Here is a 12032-nt window from a genome sequence, read left to right as displayed (position 1 = left end):
TATGATGGTATGTAATAAACACTAAACTTGCATTTATACACACTCACAATTTTTACATTCCCTTCAACTATTTATATTGGTTACTATAAAGTGCTGCATTCCAGGGTTATACGGAAAGGACTATGTACGATATATCAAAAAGCTCACCTATTTCATTTAAAATTACCCGTTGTGTAGATTTTAATTTTTAGTGAAAGAGTGTATATGCGGTTGAGTGTATAATAAATACACTGGTACTAAATTACCCCAACTGAAAATATTAGTAAAAATGTTTAGACATTGAGAGTCTATGGACCATGGTCCCATCTTTCTGCCATTGATTTTAAATCTTAAATAATTAAATTAGATAATTTTTTACAGAAAGATTTAACTTTTTTAAAAATCTCGTCATTTAACATATCTTACTCCTGTAAGTTATATTTGATGGTGTGAGGGTTGGTTTAGAAAAACTGCATACAAAGTGTAAACAAACCATTTTACAGAAAAACCATGGCATTGTAATGTGAACTTTACCTTATCTTAAATAGAAAATCTTTTGCATACTTTAGAGATAATGCAATGGCATATAAATGAAAAACAATATAACCTCTTCTGTAGATTAAATTTTTTAGTGGAAAAGTGTGTACTGTGCACACTGCTACATAGAACCATCCAATCAAGACTTACTAATTGTGTCTACGAATAAGAAAACACACTTATAAATCATTGAGTCCCAGTATAATTTATTTATTATTAACTTCTGTGTTTTTGTGTAACAAAAACGTTTTGTGGGAGTGTACCCCGCCGTAGCCTCAGGGGTTCGCGATCACGAGCTTGGTAGACAGACATACTTTTCACCACGACTTGCAGGTCAGCTTTGCTGATCTGCCTATAACTATAACATTAACCAACAGTAATTCAGTTTGGATGTTTATTGTGAAAGAGCAGCTTAAATACTAATAATTTACAACATAAAATAATAACACATGGATTAAGGGCACACATATAAGAATAAGAATTACATAGTAAAGGATATCATTTAAAAATTGGTTGTTAGACAAAGCTGATCCCTTTCCTGAGCCAGGGAGGGAACGGCAGATGTATGACTGATTGAACAAAACATAATAAATGGTACAGTTACTATACAGAGGCATATCACATTATATTGATATATTCACAATGGCTTCTCTCGTAGCTAAAAGGGGAATCAACAGAAAATTAGGGATAGAGCTGGGGAAGCAAAGCTATACTACAAGTCGGGTAAAGTAAAGGCGTCCTACGGTTTCACCTTCTAAAGCAAATAAAGTCTAGAAAGCTATGTGAAAAAATACCCCTGTTCGGTTTAGGCTTTTATAAGACTATATAAATCTTAATAATTGTAATCATTAAAGAAATTAATAAAACTAAATTTTCCCCCCGATTTTTTATAAGTAGAAATTAATTTTTAATAGCAAAATCTTATTGTTTTAGCAGTTTCAGAAATCTTTTGACCTTGCAGTCAGACAATTACTTTTACTTTTAAAGTTGACATTTACCTTAATTATTTGCCTAGAACTATTTCAAGAATACAAAACTAATTGAGTTATAATAGATACAAGGACGATTATGTGCGATAAATAGTAGCGGAGCTGTGTTTTGAAATTATAAGCAAAATATATGGTCAATTATTGAGGGAGATGTTATATGTGACGTCATAAAAATACGTACGTCTATAAAGTAAGGATGAAAGGAAATAAAACCCCTTAAAAAAGATTTATGACGTCACATATACTTTCCGTATCTCCATCATTGAAAAAGAACTTTTAATAAAAGTCGGCTAGGACCGAAAGAAAGTCCAACACCACGTCATAACTAAAGACTTTAGAAATGGTCAGCTACTGCTGGTATGTCAGATGCGGGAAATAAACAGTAAGAGTAGGGAGAATTCCTTGGCCCAAAACGGGCACATCTCATTACCATGCACAGTTAGGACCTACAGAGATAAAGATCGTGCAACTAAAGGGTTGGTTGTCTGAAGGGGGTTAAGGGTGTATGGCTTTATAAACGTGCGCGTTAATAAACAAGATTTTTAATATATTTTAGTACATTAAAAAAGTTTTTGGTATGTGTCCCGTTTTCTATATATTAGCTAATTTCGTTATTACCTAGTCTGTACATGTTTGGTCTAATATTAAGATAGGTAAATGGTGCTTAATTACTATCAAACTAATTAGCGAACAAATATAATAGTTTCATAATCATTAGGAATAAAGGGGCAGGTAAATTTATCATTAAAAGTTTTTATTATTAAATTGGCGTTACAAAAACACAATGAAATAGAAACATATGCCGAATTAAATAAGCTAAACACTATAGAAAACGCTATGCATTATAGTCATACAGATATTTAAAAAAGATGATGTAAGATAAACACAACATACTTATCCCTTTATCCTTAATAATTATAGTTTACAAGTTTGTTTAGTCTTTAGGGTTGATTCTACAGCCATTATTTCTCGAATCTCAATACTATAACAATAACTAGCGGTTACGCCCCTAGAGGCCTCTAGTGGCACTTTAGATGTTTTTGTTTGTTAAAGTCTCTACGTTACTTCTTTATGTTACGATTCTCTTTATGTTACGTTGAAGTCTCCCGTATACTTTAAAAATTTTCGATTTTTTGTCATTTCTCTTGGGAGGGTGGTTATACCCTCCCCCAAAATAGTTATAAACCTTCCCAGAACCCATGAGAATCTACCCTGTTAAGAAGAACCCGATCGGTTCAGTGGTTAGCGAGATCCTTCGGTACAGACACACATACAAACAAACATCCTGTTACTTTAGTATAAGGATAATGCTACAGTCTAGCCCAGTTTTAACGAACACCCATGAAATGTGTGTTTAAAAACCAATGATAAAATTAGATATAGTCCCTCTTGTGGCAACGCCTCTTAAGGGGCGTTTCGTCGTATTTTCACAGTTGCTTTTGATAGGTTATTTTAGGTTAGGTTATGTTAAGTTGGGTTAGGTGTTTGCCCTGCAGGGTTAGTCAATTGGCCCTACAGGGTAGAACCCCCCGCAGTGGCTAGAAATAGGGGAAAAGCTACTGTGAAAATACGACGAAACGCCCCTTAAGAGGAGTGGCCACGAAAGGGACTATACTCATGAAATTTATGTTGGTAAAAAGTAAGATTTGTAACTAGCAGGGAAAAAGGAGACATTGAATTGTAAATTATACAAAGTTATTTATATCTTTATTTTAATCAACTCTCTGTTTATATTTTGCTACTATTATAAGTGATTGTCCTTGTTTTTTAAGGTTATTTATTGTTACCGTAACAAAACTATGATATACCAATTTGTTTCTTCATTAGTGTAAAAGAATAGAGGGGGCATCGGAAATATTAACACAGCCAAGTCGCTACAAAAAAGCAGAAAGACGAAAAAGGTTCCCACTACATGGGCCAGATAGTTGTCTTTACATCTATAAGTATAATAAGTAAAATAACCACGAAACCCGTATATTGTTGACAAAGGATGAATTTGTATGTCAAGGTTTAATAATAGTTTTAATACATTTTTAAAGAAGGTGTCTTAATATTTTTGCTTTTTATTTAAAATAGCTAGTCGGTGTTTTTAGTATGTAGTAGATGTAAAATTGTCCATAGAATTTAGATATGCAATCGTTTTTTTTTTTGTAGACCCTTAGTTTTGAAGTAATTTAAGATTTTTTTAACTTATTCCTTAAACCAAAATCGAGGAGGATGTATGTGGTGTTAATCAGACAACAAGAGTGATGTAAATCTATTGTCAAAAAGGGGGGGAGGGGGTTGAAAATCTTTTGAGGGGGTGTATGGTGGGTGTATCCACGCCCACCTTCACATTCTGATTTACTAGATGTCTATGAACAGCGTTTTACTTCTTAATTATAAAGACTAGTACTCTAAAATAGCTGTCTTTTAATATGTCTGAAATATTAAGCTTTGCTTTTATGGATGCTGTCACCCTTGTTTAGTTTAAACATCAAAAGTACACAAGAATATATCACATCGTATTATAGACATTTTTCCACGGATACGAAAGTTTTTTATTATTAATGGAAATTAACTATAATAATAATAAAAAAACATTTCTTCAGTGTGGCTGTGGACCAGTTTGTATCCAGCGGAAAAGGATCGGATTCGTAGCCCGACTGGAAAATTAATTTACATATTTGTGTGATCATTAGTATACGACAGGGTACAAATTACGAGTCATTCTGGAATTCTGTAATTAACATTAATAGTTATTTCTTTCATCGTATTATAAACGGCTTTCCGCGCACACTTATTGAATTTAACCAACCAAAGATTTTTTATCCAATCTTAACCAGACAAATGCCATCTAGCTAAAAAAAATGCGTAGATTTCATTTCTGGCAACCAGAAAATCCGCAGAAATCGAATTCACGAGATCCAAAAAAGTTTCATTAAAAAAACCTTACACCAAAAATAACAAACAATAATTATAACGACGACTTAGTTTCTTTTTCCTGTTTAATACTAATATTGAAACTAATTTTCAGGCATGCATGTTTGTTGGTATAGTACATTTTTTTAGAAACCAAAATACAGACATATTTAAAACTACGAAATTGTATATTAGTTACTAGAAAGATTATATTTTTTTCTTGCTTTAAAACAACTTTTTGTACATAAAAACCCATAATGTCTTCATTATTGACACAAACATGCATGCTGTATAGTTTTAAAAAATTTAGTCAAATATCATACCTGATTAGAATACAAAGCAAGAAATAAAGGTTATTAACTCCCTATGAGCTTTTTGTGTTAAATAGAATTATTAATAAGAATAAAAGAGTTTCAAAAAATAGTAAAATAACAAAATGTTAGGTGAATTGTTAATATTAAATCAATCAAAAAATGTTTTACATTCTTATAATTAATTTCAATAAAACATATATATGCTCAAGAAAGGTTATTTATAATTATGAATTCTACCAGACTAAAATATAAAAGGGGAAATAGTTTATAAAGACGACACAAAATGATTTTAAAAATTACTTATTTTTATCTTTTTTTTTAATCTTTAACAATTTTAATGTTTTTATTATGTAAATATATAAAGTATTATTCAAACTTAAAGGATTTAATCTTTTTCTTTGTAATTTATATGTCTAAACAGTGTAAAAATGAAGTTCTTAATTACAAATTTTCAAATCATTAGATTTTAATACAGTTTATTATAGAAATAAAGAATAATTTCAACAAAAAAAAATTGCTACTAAAAGACTTACTGTATTATCAAACTGACTTAATTGTATAATTGCATTCAATTTGTTTATTTACTTTGAAAATGAGTGTTTAAGTGCTGCATTGGTTAAAATCAAACCTAAAAGTGCTCTTTATTCAGTGACAGAGTGGAAAAAATATATACCTTGTTTTATAGTTTTTGATCTCTATTTTTATATATTTTTATCTGATATGTATATCAAAATTTAAAAGTATCTATTTCATTAGATATTCATACTTTGCTAAAACCTCTTAGTTACTTTTTGCACTATATTTGCTCTAAAAAGGATTCTTTATCTGACTTTTACATTAAAAAGGAAAGATTTTATGCCAATTATTTTGTTGACTGTAGAAAAAAATAATTATTTTGTTTATATGCAATTTTCTATAATAAAATGTGAGAAATGCCTTTTTTCACATGTAGGGCGAAAAAAGTAACACTGAAAATATTTTTTATGTCTTAAGCATGTCCTAAACTCATAGATAATAAACTTTCATAAAAGATTTATTTCAGAATATGTCATTTAGAGCATAAAATTAATTTTGCAAATTAACATTGCAAATGTTTGCCAATAACTTTTAAAAATGATTTCTGCGGATTTTCTAATTTACATGGGTGTTTTCTACACATTTTCCCCTTTCTAAAAATACCTTCCTCATAAAGATTGGCTTCCGGAAAGTATATACTTTCCGAACATGAAATGTGCGCGGATATAGAATCTACAATTATAAGATTAAAACCAGTTTTTTAGCCCCAAGGTGCCGAAGGCACGGGCTAAAAAAATGATTTTAATCTTATGATTGTACATTTTTAATTTTATATTCGTAGAAAGCCGTTTATATTACGATGCTAGACATAGTTTTTTCGTATGGATGAGAACCGGTTCCTATCCACCGGATTCGAATGAATACGAGAAAAACAATTACAATACAAAATAGAAACTTTTACTTGAAACTATCAGGGAGTGATGGGACTTATGGCTGTTTATTACACTAGTCCCCAAAGTCGTTTTCTTATTCGTTGGCTTAACAACCTTGGGGACTTTTTATGAATTTTGATTGGTTTGCTAACTTAGTTAAGTTTCTAAACGTTTCAACCACTAATTTTATTCTACAGAAGGGATAATTTTGTATATCATCATTGGTCTTCTGAAGCTGGTTTTCTTATTATAACACGAATGACAACAAATAGTTATCGACTCAAATGACACAATTTGAATTTCAATATTTGCCGCAAAAATGAACCAATAACGTGCATCCTTATCTAAACAAAAGAGGATTAATGAATGTCTTTTCATCTTGAAACTTGATTGGTTAATTTTAGCGTCAAATAAAAATTCGGACCTGAAAGTGTAATTATTTAGTTAACAATTAGTTAGAGCTCACAATTTTTGCAAAAATATTGAGCTTCTTTCTTTAATGTCTCTTAAAATAGTCCTGTTGTGTAAGAAATAGGTATATGGACAGAAAAATCTATACTACTGCAGTATTCTAATGGTTTAACAATTTTAGGAATCTTACAAAACAACAAAATTTCATAGTTTTAAGAAAATAATAAAGGGATAATTAATGTAATAAACAAATGCATTAAATTTTTCTATAAAATGAAAAGGTTAAGAAAAGCAAAGAACTATCTGGTGCATGAGAGGGTTTCTATACAAGCTCTGCCATTTGTTGGCTTGATAACTTTAGGGGTGTGTGTTGATCATGATTTATAGCTGGTACCAGTCTCCAAATAATTCCACCATAAATTTTGATCTGCTATGATTACTTTAATTATTCACAATTGGTAAAAAAATAAATTATCATCTGTTGTTTCATCTCATAAGATCAACTTATATTATAAGTCGAAAGATAGAGAGAGAGAGAGAGAAAGAAAGAGAGAGAAAGAAAGAGAAAGAAAAATGAGTTTCTTAAACAAAAAATTATTTAATATTTTAGTTGGATATTGTAAACACTACACAATTCTGTTTCTGCATTTCTTTTAAGTTTGTTAAACTAGTAATAAATTTCGCAATATATTTCCCTTTCTCATGCTTTACTCAAAGGTACAAAATAATTTTTATTATATCTAAAAGCGAAGCCTTTCTACACTTAGGTTTGATCCATCAAAAACAGTGAGCATTGTCTTATGTATAGAAATAAAATCCGAACAATTTTGAATTTGGAATGATTATCAATGTAAAAGTTGTGCGAAGTTCTGAAAGCGCACCCTACTATTATTACAAATAAGTCCGTAAGTACATGTTAACTTAGGATCAGGAAGGGGACAATGGGCTATTTATTCCCAAAATTTTTTTTTAACGTTTTTTATAATGTTTTTACAACTTTTGGGACTTTTAATGAATTTCGATTGGTTGATTCATGTAGTTGAGTGTCCAAACGTCCACCAAATAATCTACAGAAGAGAGAATTTTGTGTATCATCCATGGGGCTGTACATCAATAATTTATCAGCCATTGTCTTATCCCTTTAGATCTCTGATATTAACTTTTTTTAAAAATAAATTATTTCCTTTACGAAATTATCCTTATGATATTTTTAGTGGTAATTCATAAGATGATCAGTAACAATTTCGTAAAAAAGCTTCTGTATAAACAGTCGTTATGTGGTATCCGCCTAGGGTAAATGGCAGACACCAGAGTTCGAATAAAGACTACGGCAGTGTGAACAGACGTGGACACCTTACTATAGAGAAGCTACGCTTCTCTAGCATTCACTAGACAAGAATCAACATCTATTTCAGTTGTCACTTTATTGAAGGGTTAAAGGATACTGAAGCTATATACAACAAACAATAACTACATGGATAGGAATAAATGATCATAACATAAAAGCATTATAATACATATACAATAGTCAGTTTGGGCAATCATGATTCCCCCATCCCTGGAAAGGGTGGGGGGAATTAAGAATACAGTTAACCATAATATAAATACATATGGATTAGGAATAAAGATAGTTAAAGATAAATCATACAGTAAAACATAGATAATTGCAATGGTTAGGTAGATGGCTATCCCTGTCTGGGGCAGGCAGGATAGCCCATGGAGCAGCACAATAGGTAGATAAGCATAGAGGGGTTGAGTGGTAGGTCTGGGTACTAAAGAGGGAAGGTTTGATGATTACTTGTGACAACAACAGTCTGTGTGGGGGTGATTCTATCAGGTGAGGGCAGGTTTAGATCCTTTATCCTCAGGGTTGAGGTGGTGCTGATAACTTGGTGGTTGAAGGGGAAGGTTCCGGTGCTTAAGATGGGAGAGGGAGGGGTAACACCCCTCCCTCCATTTGCAGGACAACTGAGAGATGAAACCAGTACCGTTATCTGACATATTTTCAGGTGGCTTTATAATTGTAGAATAACAGGATTTAGCTAGGTGCGTAGCATCACTATAATGTCCTGGTTTCTGCATGGTCCAGAGCTGCCGCATACCACAACTCTCCCCTCGGAAGGCTGGAGGGGTTGTCTGCACCGCCAGACTTCCGACAGTGGTTGCGGCCTTTAGTTTGTTGTCCTTGTGGAATGGGTCCGCCAGGATACCAGTTGCTGGACGGTGGTGGACTCCAGCCCTTCCCAGGTCTAACGGAATCGGCTATATCTGCTGGAGTAGCTGGTCCTGTTGGATATTCTGGCCGTTGGATGTGTACCTCTGAGGCCACCCTGGCAACCTCCAGGGGTGGCACAGCACATGAGGGGGCTTGGACCAACAGCCGCCTGGTATACACCTCTTCAGGTTTCTCCACTGGGCTGGTGGTCTCCATCGTGTTGGTCACCTTGCTGCTGGCAGGCTGGCTACTGGATGCAGGCGCAGTTTCTTCGCCCTCGGGGCTGGTCAGGTTCATTCGGCTTCCAGGGTCTCTGTCAACGCAGGCAGGTGATGGTTGCCATACTGTAGGGGCGTTGCCTCCTTCAGGCTCATTCTGGACATTGGCAGGGTGGTGCATGGCAGTCCGACCTGCGGGGTAGGGAAAGGTAACAGTCCATCCTTTATGCCGGAGGCTGTCTTGGATCTGCAAGGGTGGCTCCGCTCTAGTTGGCTGGGAGACAGGCCCATCCACGGACACTGCTGCTGGTGGACTGGAGGCACAAGGCTCCGGATTTCCTCCCCTAGCCTGAAGGGGTCCAGGCACATTGTCTCCATCTTGGGTAGACATAATTGTTGGGGATCCTCTACTTCTATGGTTAGGCTCGGCACTTGGCGCATCTAGTTGTGTTACTCCCCAGGCAGCGGTCAAAGCTTCTTCAGTTTGGCTGGTAATGGCTGATACCCTGGCTCCTGGGGCAGATGCAGGGGGCGCAGGCAAGTTTGGCCCAGCCCAAACTTCCTGGTACACCAGTGCAATACAATTACCCTGGCTTGGTTGAGGGAGGTAGACAGCTGGATGCAGTTGAGGGTGAGGGACAGCTGGACTCTCCCTGCTGGCTGGGGGCTCTGGCTGGCTGGGGGTGACGGGTGTCACCCCTTCCTCTGGGGCTGCGGGCTCATTCCGGGGTCCAGGTATCTCGGTGGCGGCGACGGTTGTCGCCCCAGGCACCAGTGTGGGGGCGCTGGATAGCACCCCCCAGTCTTCACAGGGGTCCAGGTCTCTCGGTGGCGGCGACGGTTGTCGCCCCAGGCACCAGCGTGGGGCGCTGGATAGCACCCCCCAGTCTTCACAGGTGGCGGCGACGGTTGTCGCCCCAGACATCAGCTTGGTGGTGCAGGGAAGCACCTCTCGTTCCTTCCAGGTGGCGACGCCGGTTGGCGTCCCATACATCGACTCAGACTCGCTGGCTAGCGCCTCTTGCCTCTCCCACTCGGCGGCCGCCAGGGCCTCCTCGTACACCGTCCCGGTGGCGCTGGGTAGCGCCCCTCGGCTCTTGCTGGGGGTGACAGGGGTTACGGACACCGGTCCCCTGTGGTTGCGGCTGAGGTCCAGGCCAACCCGGTTGGGTTCAGCCGCTCCTCCCAGCACGTTGATCCTGGCCACCATGGTCCCAATCTGAGACACAGACTCCTGGGTAGCCGCGGCCCCAGCGGCGGCAGCTAGTTGGGGTGACGGCTGGGCATCTCCCTCCAGGTGGACCTGGGTGGCAGACTGGTTGCATGCAGGTTGTTGGGCGGCCTGGTGTTTCTTCATTGCCCGGTCCCCACCGGTTCTACACTTGGCGGCTGTGTGGCCGTTGAAGCGGCAGCGCCCCTTCGTCCAGCTGGGTCCCATCAGGCCGGCTTCCCCAGGGTGTATCAACCTGCCAGGTCTCTCCTCCTCCAGTTGGGGCACCAGCTGACAAACAGGGTCTCCCCTACTAGGGGTCAGGCGGTGCTGGGCTGCTTGTGGTGGCTCCTTGGTTACATTCAGCCTCCTCCCCATACACACAGGTTCCTTCCATCCAACAGCGGCTCTCCTCCCCTGGGTGGCGAGGCCAGCCTCGGCCTTAGCTTCTGCAGGTGCTTCTCCACATGAGGGATCCTGCCTCTGGGTATGCCAGGTGGTTGGTAGCAAAGGCCGTTGATGGTGCCAGTCGGAAAGGGGGCTATGATCTCTGGGGGGTACCTGTGGCCAGTGGGTGGACAGGTACCCACAGGTGGACCAGCAAGGCCCAGAAGATGCCATACTGATGGTAGCCTGAACTGTATTCCGGACTGTCAGCAGACTGTTGGTAGCCACCTGAGTTGGGCCAGAGTTGCCAGCTGGTATGGCGTCCCTGCCAGGCTCCGTCAGCTGCTGGTGGGGAGCCCCTGCGGTGGTTCTGGTTTTGGCAAGGGGTGGCCTTCTTATTGACTTCCCTGGTTGGAGCTCTGCATCCTGGTGGGCCTCCATCTTCAGCAGCATGGGGGAACTTGGCTGGGACATGTGCAGTGGTTCAACAGAGTAGCGGCATCTGGTCTTGGAGTGTGGGGGAACAGCCTCACTGCTGCTGGTCAACCCTGCTCCCTCCGTGCTGGGTAAAGTCTTCCACTGCAGCAGGTCACCAGTCCCCATCCTTAGGCCGGTCCCCAGTCGTTCCATGCCTGGGGGCTCCCAGGGAGGCTTGGGTGGCGGCTCCCCCACCCCCAGGTACGCGTCGGGCATCTGGGTGAAGAGCCTATTCCCCTGGGACAGCTCCCCATCCTCCAGCTTGGTGAGGCCAGCGCCAGGGAGGACCTTTCCACCCCAGAAACAGGTGGTACTGGCCCTAGGGCTGGGCCCCGTTGGAGTCTCAGTTCTGGTGGTAGTGTCCATCTTGGGGCTGGCCACTAAGTCTCTGAAGCTTGTCACCTTCTCGTTAGGCTCAGTTGCATCGTTCAACACCCCCAGGAGGACACCTACAGGTTCAGCAATCCCCAGTCCAGTATTGCTATTTCTCGTGCGTTGAGCACCAACTGAACAGGAGCTGTGCAGCGGACATTCAGTCACCCTTCCAGACAAGGGCATCTCAGGGACCAGGGGTCTGTGACCTGGCATGTGTTTGATGTTCACTGTACTCAACACAGTAGGCCAAAGTAATAACAGAAGTAGTATCTTGTAGATATAGAAGCAGAGTAGAGTAGCCGCGCCGCAAGGAGGTTCGAGCCGGCTCACCCCTAGTATAAATACTATAGCTGTGTAATTAGGGTGGTAGTCCACGTAGCCGTAGGCTCGGTCCTCCTGGCTCAAGAGTTTCTGTGGCTGGCGCGCCCCCATGATAAGTAGCAGGGGGTTGGTCTGTTGGTGCCAACGTCTTGTTTAACTGTTGAGCCTGAGTTGTTCTCCTTTCCAGTATAGCTCTTGATTTCTGTGGTAACCAGCGGATCTTAGCTTAAAGATAACAGGGAATATGTTA

Source organism: Acartia tonsa, chromosome 10 (assembly GCF_053477335.1).
Source record: "Acartia tonsa isolate MP-2025a chromosome 10, ASM5347733v1, whole genome shotgun sequence".
NCBI lineage: Eukaryota > Metazoa > Arthropoda > Copepoda > Calanoida > Acartiidae > Acartia > Acartia tonsa.
Note: the sequence above shows the minus strand (reverse complement) of the source record.